General features: G+C 41.1%; 1 pseudogene; it reads right to left on the bottom strand.

Moving 5' to 3' along the window:
• LOC139010239 (protein Spindly-like) overlaps positions 1-17,771 on the bottom strand; it is a 58,517-nt pseudogene that overhangs the window by 25,701 nt on the left and 15,045 nt on the right.

A 17,771-nucleotide genomic window follows, 5' to 3' on the forward strand; every position in this document is an offset into this window, starting at 1 on the left:
CTATAGGTTAAAAATAAAAGCAATAAGACCAGTTTGAGGCTGCTTTAGTATGCAGGGAAAGATGATGACTGGATCAAAGTGGTGGGGGCAAAGCAGTTAAATTCAATAAATATTTCAGATTCAGGTATCAGCAGGACTTGCCTGTAAAGTGTATGGATACAAAGATAGAGATAAGTACAGCCAAAGCCAGAGACCCAAAATTAAATCAGCCTATACAAGATAAAAGCCGATTTTCTTTTTCCCATAAAGTCCTAGATGGCATTGCAGGTCGATGGAATTATCAGAAATGCAGGCTCCTTCTTTTTTTCTACTCCACCATCCATCCCTCGGGTTTACAAAATGAGGTACAAATACATGATCCACGATGGATCTACTACCACATCCCCATTTCAGCGAGCAGGAGGTATGACAGAGGAAGAATGGCTGAGAGGCAGCACACATCACTTCTGCTTGTATTTCTTTGTCCAGGACCTGGCCCTATGGCTACACCTTACTGGAAAGAAATTTGGGGAATAGAGTCTTTATTCTCAGTAGCCATATGTCTAACTAAATGGCCTACTACTGAGGAACAGGAAAACAGTTAGACCGTGAAGGGGCAAGACAAAGGCTGGCTGGAGTTAGTTAAGGAGAGAATCTATAATAATAAAAGGGTAATACGCTAATTAGACTGGACGTCATTCCAGACGTCCTTCCTGACAAAGCTGGGGCCAGGGGAAAGCCAGCCCGGGTCCTGGGTGCCTGCAGCAGCAGGAGGAGGGAAGCCCGGGTCGCGGGTGCAGGGGGGAAGCCGGTGCCAGCAGCCGAGGGAAGGAAGGCCTACTCTTGCACGAATTTTCATTCATCGGGCCTCTAGTCCTATATAATAAAAACCTAATATGCAAATCAACCAAACGGTGGAACGACCAGTTGCTATGATGCGCACTGACCACCAGGGGACAGATGCTCAATGCAGGAGCTGCCCCAGCCCGCAGGCCCCAGGCCAGCCAAGGCAGGTGCCAGTGGGGGCCCCGATTGCCCTGCCGGTCGCCCCGCAGAGGGAGGTGACCAGTGGCAGTGGCAAGGAGTGGGGCTGGCTGGTTAGTGGGCCGGCACTGCCCCCCAGTAGCCCCACCAGTTGCCTCCCACAGAGGGAGGTGACCGGTGGTGGTGGGGGTGGGGTGGGGCTGGTGAGCACACGGCGCCAGGTCAGCAGAGGCAGGTGCCAGCAGGGGCCCCCCAAACGCCCTGCTGGTCACCGACAGATCGGCCATGATTGACAGCCAGGCCGAGGGACCCTATCTGTGCATGAATTTTGTGCACTGGGCCTCTAGTATAAGATAAGAAAATAGAAGCAGTGAGCATAAAGCAACTCTTTGAAAGAGTTTTATTGGAAAGGAGAGCAGATAAATGGGTGGTACCTGGAGGAGACCACAGAATTAAAAAGAAAATACAAGAGATGTGGTGACCATAAAAATGTGCCTTTTAAATCTACTGCAAAGAACATAATTGTCTATGGTCCCAAGTGATGTGTTCTGAAAATCTTTCCTCCTCAGTCACACCGAGACTACATTTCTCATGGGTTGTTTATAGCCAGTGACTAGGGGTGGATAGGGTGACCAAGGTAGACATATAATATACTGTTCAAACATACGTGTATCCTGTTTTCCAACTTTGTGGACAATTTGCATAGTAAAGACTCTCTTCATTTTACTTTCTAATGTACAGCAGCAAAATGAAGTTATTAAAAAAAAATGAGAGAGGGTTTCACAACCCGAATTTAGAGGAAATGTGAATAACAGATTATTCATGGTAAGAAATTCATTGTAACCAGATAGGAAAAACATTGCTTCAAAGGGCCATATGTTCAGTTAGAAGAAATCACTTATTTTAGGTTTTAAATTTCACTATTCTTATTCTTTTTTGACATATTCTTTGCCTGTGCTTCTTTTATAGTTTCTATGCATACTTTTCTTAACTTCTTTGTCTATATAAGGCAGTGGTTCTCAACCTTCCTAATGCCGCGACCCTTTCATACCGTTCCTCATGTTGTGGTGACACCCACTTTCATTGTTACAAATTGAACATAATTAAAGCATAGTCATTAATCACAAAAACAATATGTAATTATAAATGTGTTTTCCGATAGTCTTAGGCGACCCCTGTGAAAGGGTCATTCGGCCCCCAAAGGGGTCGCGACCCACCGGTTGAGAACCACTGATATAAGGTATCTCCCAAGGCTAACAGGATGTACCATTATTAAAAAGAACACTAGTTTGGGGATAACATTTTCTGGATTTAAGGCTGGGTTTTCATATGATTTCACTCATATGGGGATATAAAACTGAAACTCATGGACACAAACAACAGTGGGAATGGGGTGGGGAGTGAAGGGGGCCTAATCTGTGGTAAGGGGAGAAGATCTGACTTTGGGTGGGGGGCACACAGTGCAGTATACAGATCGTGCAACATAGAAACCCTGAAAGCTATATAATCATATTAACTCATGTCACCCCAAACATTTAATTCATTAATAAATAAATAAAATATATTAGAGAAAAAAGGCGGGGTTCTAACAGAAAATTCTCATACCTTACATTTACATCTGCAATACGTTTAGAATTGATATTGTGCCAGGTGGAGACAGGGAAGATTTTTTCCCCATCCTCATATTTTATACAAATTGACCCAGCATTATTTTTCAAAAAGACAACCCATTCCACTCTTGCATTTGTAGCCATTTTTTTGGTCACAAGTCAGATGAGCATATGTGTTTGGTTCTGTTTATAGATTCTCTATTCTCTTCCTTTGATATATTTCTCAATGTTTGCATTTATATTACACTGAATTAATTATCGTCTTATAACAAGCCTCTGTACCTCTTAGTATAAGTCCTCCATTTTTTTTCTTCTGCAAGATTTCCTTGGCCTTTGCATATAAATTTTAGGATGTTTCCTGTTTCAAAAAAAACAAAAACAAAACAAAAAACACACTTGCAAGGAATTATATTGGAATTGTGTTGAATCTTAGGTCAATTTGGAAAGAAGTGATGGTACATTCCACCATTTATTTTAATTTTTAATATATTTTTATTGTTGATAGTATTACAGACATCTCCAATTTTCCCCCTCCTGTGCCCCTCTCCTCCCAGCCCCTGCCGAGCTCCCAGGTCTTCACCACTCTATTGCCCATGTCCAAGGGCTATGCATATAAGTATATTAGTTTTTTGCTTTATCTCTTCTCATCTCCCCAACCCCACATCGAGGTATGCCAGTCTGTTCCATGCCTCCATGCTTTGGGTTTTATTTTGTTGGTCAATTCATTAGGTTCCACAAATAAGTGAGATCATGTGACATCTGTCTTTCTCAGATTGGCTTATTTCATATCCAGGTCCATTCATGCTGTCCCAAAGGGTAAAAGATCCCTCTTTTTTTTTTTTTTAGCTTCATCACTTATTTGGATCTTTAATTTATCCCTACAATGTTTCTGTAGCTTTCAGTATATAGGTTTTGTACATCTTTCTGTTGACTTTATCCCTAGGCATATTAAATAACTTATGCTATTGTAACCTGTGTAATTTTTAAGATTCATATTTGTTTTTACATGGCATAATTAAATTTTTAAATACCCTGTATTTAATAGGTAGCCTTAATAAATTCAATTCTTAATTTTAATAGTTTATCTATAAAGTGTTTTAGATTTTCTACATATACTGTCATCATCTGAAATAATGCCATTGTAAATCTTTTCATTTTAACAGAATTTCAGAGTTACAGAAGTTTTAACATTTAAAAAATATCTGTAAACTCTTTCCCCAGATTCTCCAAATGTTAACATTTCACCACATGTGCTTAATCATGCCCCTTTCAATTAGTGTGTGTATGCTTTTTGCTGAGCCATTTGAGAATAAGATGCAGACATGATGCCCTTTTGCCTCTAAACACTTCATAGGGTATTTCTTAAAAACAATGAGCAAATTCAGGAAATTATAATTGACACCATTTTATCAGCTAATCAAAGTCCTCAATCAAATTTCTCCAGTTGTCTCATTAGTGTTTTCTGTTGCCAAAGAAAATTACATATCACAAGTTGCATTCACTTGTTATATGTCTCTCTAACAGGATCTGTTCCTCTACCTTTTTGTAAAAAAAAAAAATAAGTGTTTTTATTGAATTTTTAGAGAGAAGAGGAGAGGGATAGAGAGATAGAAAAATCAATGAGAGAGGGACATCATCGATTGTCCCCTACTGGGGATCAAGCCTGAAACCAAGGTACGTACCCTTGACCGGAATCAAACCTGGGACCCTTCAGTCTGAAGGCTAGTGCTCTAACCTCTGAGCCCAAAACCAGCTAGGGCTGTTCCTCCACCTTTACTTGTCACTCATGATCTAGGCATTTTTAAGATTACAGGCCAGGTATTAAATAGAATGCCCCTCAGTTAGGGTTTCAGGGTGTTTTGTCATGATTAGATGCAAGTTATGCATTTTATGGCAGGACATGCACACTATCTATTTATCCTATTACTGTGCTGTGAACTTTGATCATTGAGTAGGGGGAGGGCTTCTAGGTTTCTCCATGTGAAGTTTACTATTTTTCACATTGTAATTAATGTGTATTTGTGGAGAGATAATATGAGATGATGTAAATAGCCTGTAACTCATCATACTTTTATTTTATTATTATTATTTTTAATCCTCACCTGAGGACATATTTATTCATTCTAAGAGGGAGAGAGATAAAGAGAAACATTGGTTGTTGCCTCTTGTACATGCCCCAAATGTACAACCCTTTGGTGTATGGGATGACACTCCAAAAAACTGAGCCACAGTGCCCATGGGCTCATCATACTTTTAGTCCACTAGTTTTAGCAACTATTGATAATTCTTTTCTGAATCACTTAATTACCAAGTAGTTATTTTTGACTTCTACCATTCTTTTTTTTTTTTTTAATATATTTTATTGATTTCTTACAGAGAGGAAGGGAGAGGGATAGAGAGTTAGAAACATCGATGAGAGAGAAACATCGATCAGCTGCCTCCTGCACATCTCCCACTGGGGATGTGTCTGCAACCCAGGTACATGCCCTTAACCGGAATCGAACCTGGGACCTTTCAGTCCGCAGGCCGACGCTCTATCCACTGAGCCAAACCAGTTTCGGCTCTACCATTCTTTCTACATGTATTAAATGAGAGTCTACTGTGAGAAAAAGCTTTCCCTTCTTTATTAATTCATTAATGTATTTATTCAAAACTATGGGTTCTTATTCTACTCAATATAATCCATCACCATCATTTATTTAGAGGCTCAAATTGTCCTAGATTTGGACAGTGGAAGCCACTTCAAGCTGGCGCCCATGTCATTTTGACATGTCCCCATCATTGAAGCACTTTCTTTCTTTTGGGAACAAGATGTTTAGGGTCATCTCATTCAATTCAGCCTAGTTCTGAAAGTAACCATCTTTCAAAGAAATAGTTCACTTAGTAGAGAATGACATTATGAAACCAAGATCTGGGTGCTAGCTGTGCTGGATGAGCTCATTGCTATTGAGATGCCATTTTCTAAGGATCAGCATAGAGCTAGGAAGTGTGTGTGTGTGTGTGTGTGTGTGTGTGTGTGTAAATGTGTCTGTATATCTGTGCACATATTTATATATATATACATATATAATTTTTAAAAATCTCTCAAAAACCGAGTTTAGATGGAATCCAACACCATAGTAGTCATTTTTTAGCCTTTTTCATTCATTTAGCCTTTCCCCTCATTTAGTTGGTTTAAATACATATATATTGATTTCAGAGAAGAGAGAGGGAGAGATAGAAACATCAGTGATGAGAAAGAACCATTGATTGGCTGCCACCTTCATGATTGGGGATCAAGCCTGCAACCTGGGCATATGCCCTGATAAGGAATCGAACCATGACCTCCTGGTTCATAGGTCGATGCTCAACCACTGAGCCACATTGGCAAGGCTCCCTTCATTTAGTTGAATTTTCTTCTCCAACAATGAAAAATCTGGTTCCAATTATCCACAATATCTTTATTTCTTAGTTCAGTTCTCCAAAAGTTTTCCTAGTCATCTTTTGCTGGGATGATTACTCTTAAGAAATTACTCAAGGAGGTTCATGGGTACAAAAAAAATCCTTCTTGTCATTTTTACAAGGTTTTCCTATAGCCTTGATGCCTCAAGAATAACTTCAATGCAAATAAAATCCAAGATTTACAATTTCTTTCCTTAAAGTTCTTTTTAAGTCTGTATGATTAATGCCTTCTTCTGAACACTGTTCTGGGGAAGTCTGATGTCAGATTAATTCTCTTGCCTCTGTAAGTGCTTGATTTTTTTGTGTGTGGGTGAGTTTTTGAGGATTTTTCTCTATTTAAAAAATTCAATAGCATTGAGTGTTCTAGAATCTAGAAGAAAGTTATACTTTGCTTCACCTTCATATGGATTTAGGGAGGGGAGGGCTGAGTGGTTTTGGTGGGGTCATCAGTTCACAAGGTGGTCTTATTTTTTGTTTCCTTCTTATAAAAGGTTTGTGTTTTTGCTTATTTGCCATATAAATTTTGGGATGTTTTTACAAGGTTCCTAGTCATAGGGTGCCCCCTTCTGTCATCATAGTAAAGTACAGTCTTTAATAGTCTGTGTTGTCAGTGGCAGAGTAGATTTCTGAGTCCTCTGATATTGTGGTTCTTTTGTCTTACCAGGCCCCTCATTTTCTCTTTTGCTCCCCCCCCCGCCCTCATTTTTCAAATTACAGAGAGAGCCTTTTTCGTTAGATCAGTTTTACGTTTACATATATTTCCATGCTTGATTGTGCCCCATAGATCTCTTAGGCACTGTTCATTTTTCTTCATGCTTTTCTGTTCTTCAATCAGAATGATCTCAACTGCCCAATCTTCTAATTTTACTTCTTTTTCTACTTGCTTTTCAAATCTGCTGTTGAATGTGAGCTTCTCATTTGTTATTGTACTCTTCAACTCCACAGTGCCAATCTGGTTCCTTGAACCATTTCTCTATTGGTAGTCTCTATTTGCCATTGTTTTTATGTCATTAGCTCTTTAAGCATATTTCAAATTGTTGATTTAAAGTTTTTGTCTAGGAAGTCCAATGTCTGGCAAAGTTTATTTTTTCTTATTTTTGGATCCTACTTTGTTTCTTGCCTTGTAATAGTTGTTGAAAATTGGACATTTTGAGAATTATCATGTGCCAACTCTAGAAATCAGATTTCTCCCCTCACCAAAGATTGTTGTTGCTGATTGTAGTTGTTGCTGTCATGCTATTCTCTCCATGCCTTGGGAAACCTCTGAAGGAATCTAAGCTGAAAGATTTTTTAAAGAAGTAAAAAGCCGCCAGGCGGTTCCTTGTTTCCTTCTCAGTCCCTTTAGCACTTTGGATATTCTATTACAACTTCTACCACTCTTAATTTTTTCACCACCCATTAACACCTGTGCCCTTGGACAGGTAACTTAACCACTTTGAGGCCTTGGTTTCCTCATCTGTAAAATGAGAATAAGTTAAATATAATATCCACCTCACAAAGATGAGGTTAAATGTGGCAGCACATGAAAGGGCTTAAAACAGTGCTTGGCACATTAGGTGATTCAAATGTTAGATATAACTATTAATACTAGTAATACCACTACTACCATTACTCATTTATGTGGGTCTACTACATTGAGAGCTAGGAAGGATTATTTTTGCACTCCTAACTCATAGCTCATAGTAAAAACTCAATATTGGAAGAAATTGATCTACAGTCTATAATATGCAATGAATAAGCTATTCATTTATTTTTCTCAGTTTAAAATAGTTTTCTAGTGCCTTCAGCTACTTCTTTTGGCAAGAGATGTTATTTAATGTGCAATATCTAATTTCCTGAGGGTATGCTTTTTGCAATAAATTAAGTTTATTTGATTTATTTAGAAGAGGCAATTTCCTTTTACCTAAGACATTTCAATAGACTTACCTAACTAACCTATTGTGATAGTTAATTGTATGTCACCTTGGTTGGGCTATATGTGGTTAAGCATTATTCTGGATGTTTCTGTGAGAATGTTTTTAGGTGAGATTAACATTTAAATCTGTGGACTTTGAGTAAAGCAGATTTCCCTTCATAACATGGGTGAGCCTATGCAGGTGATTAGCTGAAACCCTAGATAGAACAAAGACTGACCTCCCCCACTGTAGAATTCTGTAGCAGACAGTTTTCAAACTTAAACTGTGACATTGGCTCTTCTGTGTGTCTCCACCCTGACACCTTTTGAACTGCTGATTTTAGACTTGCCAGCCTCCCTATGCACGTAAGCCAATTCCTTAAAATAAATCTCTCTGCCTCTTTCTATATAGTATAGACCAGCAATTTTCAACCGGTGTGCCATAGCAGATACTCTGGTGTGCTGCAAGACTTTATAAAACGTGCAATACCTGACTACTTAGTCAGGGGCACTGACCTCTTTTCCCTTAGATTGTCAAATAAAAAAATGACCACAGTCAACACAACAATAGCTATCTGATGTGAATGAATCAAAATTATACTCCCCTCTTTTTGTTAGATCAGCAAAAAATATATTTTTTGGTGTGCCACAGAATTTTAATAATTAGTCTATGTGTGTCATGAGATGAAAAAGGTTGAAAATCACTGATATAGAGTAATACACCCACCTACAGTATATATGAAATTAAGTCATAGACCAGTCTATAATCATTTAAAGGGAAAAAATTTTTTATTTAGAAAGTTTAGAGTCAAAAATACAAAGATGAACATAGGTACTTTAAACACTGACAAAATCCAGTTACAATATAACATATGGCTCTGACAGTATGTGTTAATATCACTTAAAAATCCATATACAATGCAACAAATAGATTTATAACAACACCATCCTTCATTTAATAGTTTATTTACACAGAAGCTCCATGAAGGACCATCACTTAAAGAAATCTCCTGCTTAGAATCACAACCAAATTTAGAACATTTGGTCAAAACAGTATGAATATGCCAGGTCCTGGCACAGTGAGTAGAAAGAAATAACCAACAAGGTGGTATACTTCAGATGAAGACGATCTTAATTTGAAGACAACCTCCAAAGCAACCTTTTGGGCAAGTCTTACTTTACTCTTCTTAAAGATTAGTCTTTACTGCTGAGCGCACTGAGTTTCTGGAGTTGATTTAGAGGACACGTATAGAACAGGGTGTGATTTCTTACAAGTTTTCTTTTCCAATTTTCTTGCAGGTTCTTTTTCTTCTTTAACTTCTGTTTGAAGCTTTGATTCAGCAGCTAACCTACAGGCATTAAAGCACCCACTCTGAATTCAAGTGTGGTTAAGAAAAAGAAAGAAGCCCAGACTGGTTTGGCTCAGTGGATAGAGCGTCGGCCTGCGGACTGAAGGGTCCCAGGTTCGATTCCGGTCAAGGGCATGTACCTTGGTTGCGAGCACATCCCCAGTAGGAGGTGTGCAGGAGGCAGCTGATTGATGTTTCTCTCTCATCGATGTTTCTGACTCTCTATCCCTCTCCCTTCCTCTCTGTAAAAAATTAAAATATATGAAAATAAAAATAAAAAAAAAATAAAAATAAAAAAATAAAAAATAAAAAAAAAGAAAAAGAAAGAAGCCGAAACCGGTTTGGCTCAGTGGATGGAGCGTCAGTCTGCGGACAGAAGGGTCCCGGGTTCGATTCCGGTCAAGGGCATGTACCTGGGTTGCGGGCACATCCCCAGTAGGGGATGTGCAGGAGGCAGCTGGTCGATGTTTCTCTCTCATCAATGTTTCTGGCTCTCTATCCCTCTACCTTCCTCTCTGTAAAAAATCAATAAAATATATTTTTAAAAAAATAAATAAATAAATGAATAAAAAAAAGAAAAAGAAAGAAGGGAGAATTCTCTAGTATAATGGGCCTCTAATAAGATATGGTGAATTTTCTACTTATATAAAGAAAAACATTTTAGTTGACTCTAATACCATTACGAAAACTAAGTCACTGAGTCTCTAAAAGAATCTTTTGATGTCAATAGACTGCCTTTTTTAAATGTCTAAAGAAATATCTTTAAGGTTGATAAAAAGTCATGGCAAAGCCTAAATTAAAACTAAAATATAATGAGGGTGCCTATCATAAGAAGCATGCCCAGTGAAAAGGTTTCAAATGCTGCAGCACTAGTCTAATGCTAACATCCTCCTATCTAATAATCGACAACCATGATAATTAACTGTACCTCTGACACGTTTCCCATTGGCTAATCAGGGCGATATGCAAATTAACTGCCAACCAAGATGGCGGCCAGCAGCCAGGCAGCTGAAGCCAACAGGAGGCTTGCTCGCTCCAGTGATGGAGGAAGCCAAGGTTCCCCGCCTGCCGCTGCCGGCCTCTGAGCTGCACTCGAAGAAACAATGTTGCAATTGTAGAAGCTAAACAAACCCCAGAAACCTGCTTTCAGCCAGCCGGGCCTCAGAGCTGGAGTTGCAACAGTGTTTCAATTATAGAAGCCAAACAAACCCAGATACCTGCTTTCAGCAGCCGAGGCCTCAAGCTGGAGCTGAGCCTCAGAGCTAAAGCTGGCTCTCAGCTCCAGTGACAGCCATAGAAGATAAATAAATCCCAGAATAAGAAAAAAAGCAAAAAAGGAGAGGTTGGGAGCTTCAGTCAACAGCCAGCCTGAAAACGGCCCTCAGCCCCTCACCCAGACTGGCCAGGCACCCCAGTGGGGACCGCCACCCTGAAGGGTGTGTGACCAGCTGCAAACAGCCATCATCCCCTCATCCAGGCTGGCCAGGCACCCAAGCGGGACCCCCACCCTGATCCGGGACACCCTTCAGGGCAAACCAGCCGGCCCACACCCGTGCACCAGGCCTCTATCCTATATAGTAAAAGGGTAATATGCAAACTGACCCTAACAGCAGAAGGACTGGGAACGACTGGTCACTACGACACACACTGACCACCAGGGGGCAGACGCTCAATGCAGGAGCTGCCCTCTGGTGATCAGGGTGCTGTCACATGGGAGGAGCTCTGCTCAGCCACAAGCCAGGCTGATGGCTGCCAGTACAACGGTGGTGGTGGGAGCCTCTCCTGCCTCCTCAGCAGCGCTAAGGATGTCCGACTGCAGTTTAGGCCTGCTCCCCGCTGGCAAGTGGACAGCCCCCGAGGGCTGCCGGGCTGCCAGAGGGATGTCTGATTGCCATCTTAGGCCCAATCCCCCGGGGAGTGGGCCTAAGCCAGCAGGTGGTCATCCCCTGAGGGGTCCCAGACTGCGAGAGGGCACAGGCCGGGCTGAGGGACCCCCCACCCTCTAGTAATATATAAAAAGCAAAGTGCATAAGTAAAAATAACATGACATCCTGGGCTGCATAAATAGATGTGTATTTGTCTCATAAAAGAAATCAAATTGAGTTTCAACTAGCAGAATAATTATTTAAGAAAAAATAAACAATGACAAGGTATTTCTCTTCCACTTTCGTTCTTACCTTTTGACCTCTATTACTTTAATTTTTCTTTAAGGTTAAGGCTCTTAAAACATGAGTTTCTAAAGTTATACATGTCTAGACATTTTCTATTTTAGTAAAAATTCAAATATTCAGAAACTAGAAGCTTTGAAGTTTTGATATAAAACAAAAATGAACTTACTTTTGCCCTGGCCGGTTTGGCTCAATGGATAGAGTGTAGGCCTACAGACTGAAGAGTCCCAGGTTTGATTCCAGTCAAGGGTACATGCCTGAGTTGCAGGCTTGATCCCCAGTATGGGGCATGTAGGAGGCAGCTGATCAATGATTCTCTCTCATCATTGACGTTTCTATCTCTCTCTCCCTCTCCCTTCCTCTCTGAAATCAATAAAAACATTTTTTTTTTTTTAAATGAACTTACCTTTGATATTTAAAAATGTCCAAACAGGTATCAAAGCCCATACTTAAAGGCTTAGGATAAATCATTTAAAAAATCAATTAAAAATTTTATCGAAGTTTTCCAAAAGGCTGAAATTTCTTAGACCATTAGAAAGACATTTTAGGAGGTAAGTTGATTTTTCTTTAATCACCACTCTTTTTTTTCTTTTCTTTTAATTAATACTAGAGGCCCGGTGCACGAAATTCATGCAAGGGGAGGGTCCCTAGGCCAGGCCGGTGATCAGGGCCGATCAGGGCCGATCAGGGCCTTCCATCCCCTGGCTGCTGGCTGCCGCCCCCTGGTGGTCAGCGCATGTCATAGTGAGCAGTTGAACTCCTGATTGGTCAAACTCCCCAGGGGACAATTTGCATATTAGCCTTTGATTATATAGGATTTTTATTGATTTCAGAGAGGAAGGGAGAGGGAGAGAGAGAGAGAAACATCAATGTTGAGAGAGAATCATTGAGCAGCAGCCTCCTGCATGCCTGCTCCTGGGGATGGAGCCAGCAACTCGGGCATGTGCTGTGTCCGGGAATTGAACCAACACCTCCTGGTTTGTAAGTTAATGCTCAACCACTGAGCAACACCTGGCTGGCCTGGTTCCTATTGAACCAGGAAAACAATAACTGTACACTTATCCAAACCAACAAAATGTTCAGAGCTATTAAACTGTGATCATTGTTTCATGAAACAGAAAAGTGTACCTTTAAAACATAATTTCCTTATTCGCAAGTCCTTTTCCCCTTGCCATCATTTAGTCTTTCTTAAAATTTTAAAAATGTTGAAAGTAGAGAGAAGAAATTATACTGCATGTAACACTAAGAAAACAGATGAAGAAACAGCACAGTTCATGCAGTCATAGAGAAGAGATGGAGAGAAGTGCTGGATGCCTTGAATAAGAGAGGACACTGACCTGCGAGAGTCAGGGGAGTTTCCAGGGGAGTTTCCACTTCTTTCACTCATGGCTGGGACTTCTACAAGTTTCACACATTTCTTTTCCTTCGTTGGCTGAATATTCACAGTCAGGTTTTTGTGAGGAGAGAGAGTAATTCCTGGTATGTTTACAGCAACTGTCTTTCCTAACTATAAGTTGTTGTCTTTTACGTTGCTAGGACAGGACTGTGCCTCCTCTTTCTGAGATGGTGATCTAGAAACTTCTTCCCCAACAGCATCGTTAGAACATACATTGTTAGGGGTGGTTATATCCACAGGCAGTACCTCACGCCTCTTTTTGAGTACAGGCACCTCAATTTTCTCTGAGAATAAAATCATTAAAAATATATCCAGTTAATAAATCAAGGACACAATCCACATAAAGAGGTAGAACTAGTTATATAGTTTTCCTTCCCCCACCCCATTCTTTTAAAACCCACTCATTGCCTTAGTAAATATTTTGTTTCTTTTATCTTTCTTTGTCATTGGACTCCATTAATTTTGTCTTTGAAAGGTCATCTGCCTGCCTGTCACTTTCTTCGGGAACTCAATATATCTGCCTCTAGGAATGAACACTTCAATGTTCTTTTCTGGTGCTGTGATAAAAGTTGTTTGGGGCTTCATAAGATCATAGTGTGAAGATGAGGAAGCATCCCGAGGCTAAGAGTCAAGGAATCCAGGTCAAAATCCTAGTACACAAGCACTCTGCAGCTGGATGACCTTGGGGAAGTATTTAACCTCTCTGAGATTTTCTTTATCTTTAAAATGGGAATTAAAAGTACCCACTTGATTCAATATTGGGTTTTGTAAGGATGAAGTGAAAACAAAACACAAAAACAGGTCAGATTCTCTGAATATGATAACTTGTGCCTATTAGCCTCCCCTACAAAATATATTCAAAACCTGAGTTCTTCTACAATGGATACCTCCCTTGTTCAAACCATATTATTCCATCTCACTGCAGACTACTACAATGGCCTTCTAGCTCCACTGCTGAACATTAACACCACTCCATTCCCTATGCAGCTCCACATCCAGTCACTGAATTAAATGCTCTAATACGTCTTCCCTGTCCTCATACCAACATGTCTTAAATTTTCAAAATAAAACTTTTAGTGAAGTTGGAGAAACCATGGTCTAGTGTGGGTGGTGTTCCTGCTCTATATGGACATTACAGAATCACTAGAGGCCTGGTGCACAAAATTCATGCAGGGAGGCGGGGAGGAGGGGTTCCTCAGCCCAGCCTGCAACCTCTCCACTCCAGGACCCCTTGGTGGTTGGACAACTGCCTCTCGAAACCTGGGGCCACTGGCTCCTAACCGCTCGCCTGCCTGCCTGCCTGCCTGATCACCCCTAACTGCTCCCCTATCAGCCTGATCACCCCTAAATGCCTCTGCCTTGTCCTGCACCTGGGACCCAGGATTCCCTCCTCCAGCCAGTCGCTGGCATCCAGGACCCGAGCAACCCTCCCTCTGGCCGGCCACAGGCAACCAGGACCCGGGCTGGCTTCACCTGGGCCGGCCACAGCTGCAGGGGACTGTGGGCGGGCGGCTTTAACTGGGCTGCAGTCGCAGGCGCCTGGGACCATGGGGTTTGTGGCTTGTCCCTCTCCCGGGCTACACCCTGGCTGGTCCCCATTCCTCTCTTGCGAGCTCACTTGTGCCTGGCTGGTTCCCATTCCTCTCTCCCCAGTGTTGAGTGGCTGAGTAGTTCTGGCACGAGGGCGCAAGGGCATGAGGGCGTGATGACCACTTGCATATTAGCTTTCTATTATACAGGATTATTTTCCCTTTCTCTTCCACTGCTCCTTTAAAATCCACATCATCTAGGTTCACTATACTGCCTCAAGTCTCTTTGCTATGTTCATTCAATTCAGCAACCTTTGAAATTGAAAATGGATTAATTCTTAATCAGGAGAGCCTATGAGAATTAGGGAAAGAGAAGCCTTTTTAACTAAAAACACCTTACTACTGCTGACAGCTTTCCCATTATTGTTGAGAATAACTCCAGTCATTGAAACAGCAATGAAAACAGAATGTTGGGCATATGAACAGTGCAGACGCAAAAACTGCTGAAAAATCTATAACCTAAAACAAGTAATAACACTTTTTTTTGTACAAGAACCATCACATTCTTAGACTTATTTACTTTTGGCCTTTTATATCTTAACTAGCAGCCCAGTGACGAATTCATGCACCTTGAAAGGAACTGTGGGCTGCAAGGCTGTGGTAGGCACAGGGGCGGGTCTTGGCCCATCCTCCACGCCCCCGCCCAGTCCTGGTCCCATCTGCTGGCAGCCCCGCTCCCGCTGCCACCGCTCACACCCGCTGACGGCGCAGAGCGATTGGGGCCAGCGCCAGCAGCTGTGAGAGTGGGGCTGGCGCCGTCAGGGGTCTGAGCAGCAGCTGCCGCTCCAATTACCCCTCAGGAGCAGGGGCAGGTGGAGAAGCCCTCAAGGGTGATCAGGGCCAGCAGCCGCCACTCACACCCACTGATGGCACTGAGTGATCGAGACCAGCGCCAGGCATGGGCAGTGACGCAAATGGTGGCTCCAGTGCCAGCAGCAGGTGGGAGTGGGGCCAGCGCCGGCAGCAGGTGCGAGCACCGGGCGGGACTGTGGCACGCGGGAGCAAATAATTTTCAGTAACCCTGATGATAGAGACCAGAACCCCGCCTTGTTCTGGCGCCCCCACTCACCTGCTCCACTACCCCCCAATGGTCTACGCCCACCATGTTCCACACGTGCCCCCTGGTGGTCAGCGCACGTCATAGCGACTGGTTGTTGGGGTTGTTCCACTGTTCAGTCTATTTGCATATTAGCCTTTTATTAGATAGGACTAGAGGCCCAGTGCACAAATTCGTGTACCAGTGGGGTCCCTCAGCCTGGCCTGCAGGATCGGGCCGAAACCGGCTCTCCGACATCCCCCGAGGGGTCCCAGATTGCGAGAGGGCACAGGCCAGGCCGAGGGACCCCATTGGTACATGATTGGGGTTGGGGAGGGACACAGGAGGTTGGCCAGCAGGGGAGGGACCGAGGGAGGGCTCCAGGGCGTGCCCAGCCCATCTCGCTCAGTCCCAATTGGCCGGACCCCAGCAACAAGCTAACCTACCAGTCGGAGCATCTGCCCCTAGTGGTCAGTGCATGTTATAGCGAGCAGTTGAGGGGCCTTAGCATATTATTAGCATATTATACTTTGATTGGCTGAACAGCCAACCAGTCGACCAGACTGTTAGCATATTAGGATTTTATTATATAGGATTTAGATATAGTAAAATCACTCTCTTTAAGTATATAAAATGGGTTTTTTCTATCTGAGTAATTATACTCACTAGCTGCATTCTAATATTTGGTTCTACAATTCTTCCTTAATAACAGACCCTCCAAGATTTCATCCATGGGAACATGGACCCTGAGAAAAAGACTGCATTTCTCAGCTTTACCTGTAGGCAGAGGAGGCCATGACTAAATTGTGCTCAAGATGTATGACTCTGGCCAGTACTGGAATGCCTCCTCCAGACTTTGATGAGGGGAAAGAATAACTACCTATCTTATTTAAGTCTCCATCATTTTAGGTTTTCTACAAACAGCATCAACTAACATAGCTCCCAAACATCAGTTGCCTCAACAAAATGGAACTCTTTGGCATTACATGAGAAGCTGTAATCTTAAGTGAAAAAGTCTCAAATGTCAAGGTTCTCCGATACAGATACCCCAAAATAGCTATTATATTCATGCATACTTAGTACCCAGTTCTCTTTGAAGTTTCCTACACATTTTGTAGCAGCACATGTTTTACTATAAATACAAGTTGTTTGTAATGGGATTTGTATAAAAATGAACTGTAGAGCTTCTCATGATTAAAAGACAAAATTTATTACAAGCTATACATACCTTCAGGTTCATACTTTAGTTTTAACTCATCTATTTTAGCTCTCAGTTTCATATTTTGGGAAAACTGGAGGCATGTTTCATTGGCAAAAAGTTTTCGCTCAATGTCCAGAGCCCGCTGGCTCTCAAATAATGCATTCATTCGTTGTATGGACAATTCCCCTTTAGTGCTTTCATTTTCTTTGCTATATGAATAAAAAAGGGGAACCAAGGAATATTAAAATAACATAATATAAACAAGTGTAGTTGTTAGTGCAAATCTTTTATTATATATTAGAACTTAGTCAAAAAATATATTTTAAGCTTTAACAATGGAACTTTTAAATAAAATAAAAACCTCATGCTTTCTCTAAAGAAAATGAACAAAGGGAGGAAATGTTCTTTTCACATTAATTCATGTGTGGATAAATTTCCTTAAAATTATATGATATTCATTCTTGAAAAATTTAGATTATAAGAACATTTTCTACTTTAAAGTTATTTTCACTTACCAATCTAAAAAGCTAAACACAAAGAAATAAAAATATTTAATTATTCATTAAAAGTATTTTTTCTTCAATAATCAGCACTAATTAAATCTTGACTAAATCTTGCTTAATGCCCAGAGATATTTTTGTTACCTTCCCTTTTTGGATTTTTTTTTTTTTTTGGCAATATTAAAACAAAAATATGTAATCACTAATTCTACTCATTATAAACAAGTTAAGAGTCTCCATCTTTCTATCCAACCAACACTTACTTTGAGTTGTCAAGCTTTATCTGAAGTAAATCCGTGTAATAGGTAGTTATCTTTCAGAGTACCAGAGTTGTCTGAAGGCTTAGATTCCATACTTTCATATAAACTCTAAATAAAGCAACAATTCTTATTAATTAAAATAAATAACAAATGAGGTTAGCAAAATGTTTATTAATAATAATATCAGCTACCATTTATTGAATGCTTATCCCATAGCAGGCACTGTGCTAACAAGCACTATCCATTCAACTCACTTACCTTCTGAACTAGATGCAAGAATGAACATCCCTCCCATACACATAAGAGAACTGGTTTAAGATGCCACAGGCAAGGAAACCGAGAAGAATCTGAACCCAGATCTGTC

Source organism: Myotis yumanensis, unplaced genomic scaffold, assembly GCF_028538775.1.
Source record: "Myotis yumanensis isolate MYYU_CA2020_CCGP unplaced genomic scaffold, mMyoYum1.0.hap1 SCAF_5, whole genome shotgun sequence".
Classification (NCBI taxonomy): Eukaryota; Metazoa; Chordata; class Mammalia; order Chiroptera; family Vespertilionidae; genus Myotis; species Myotis yumanensis.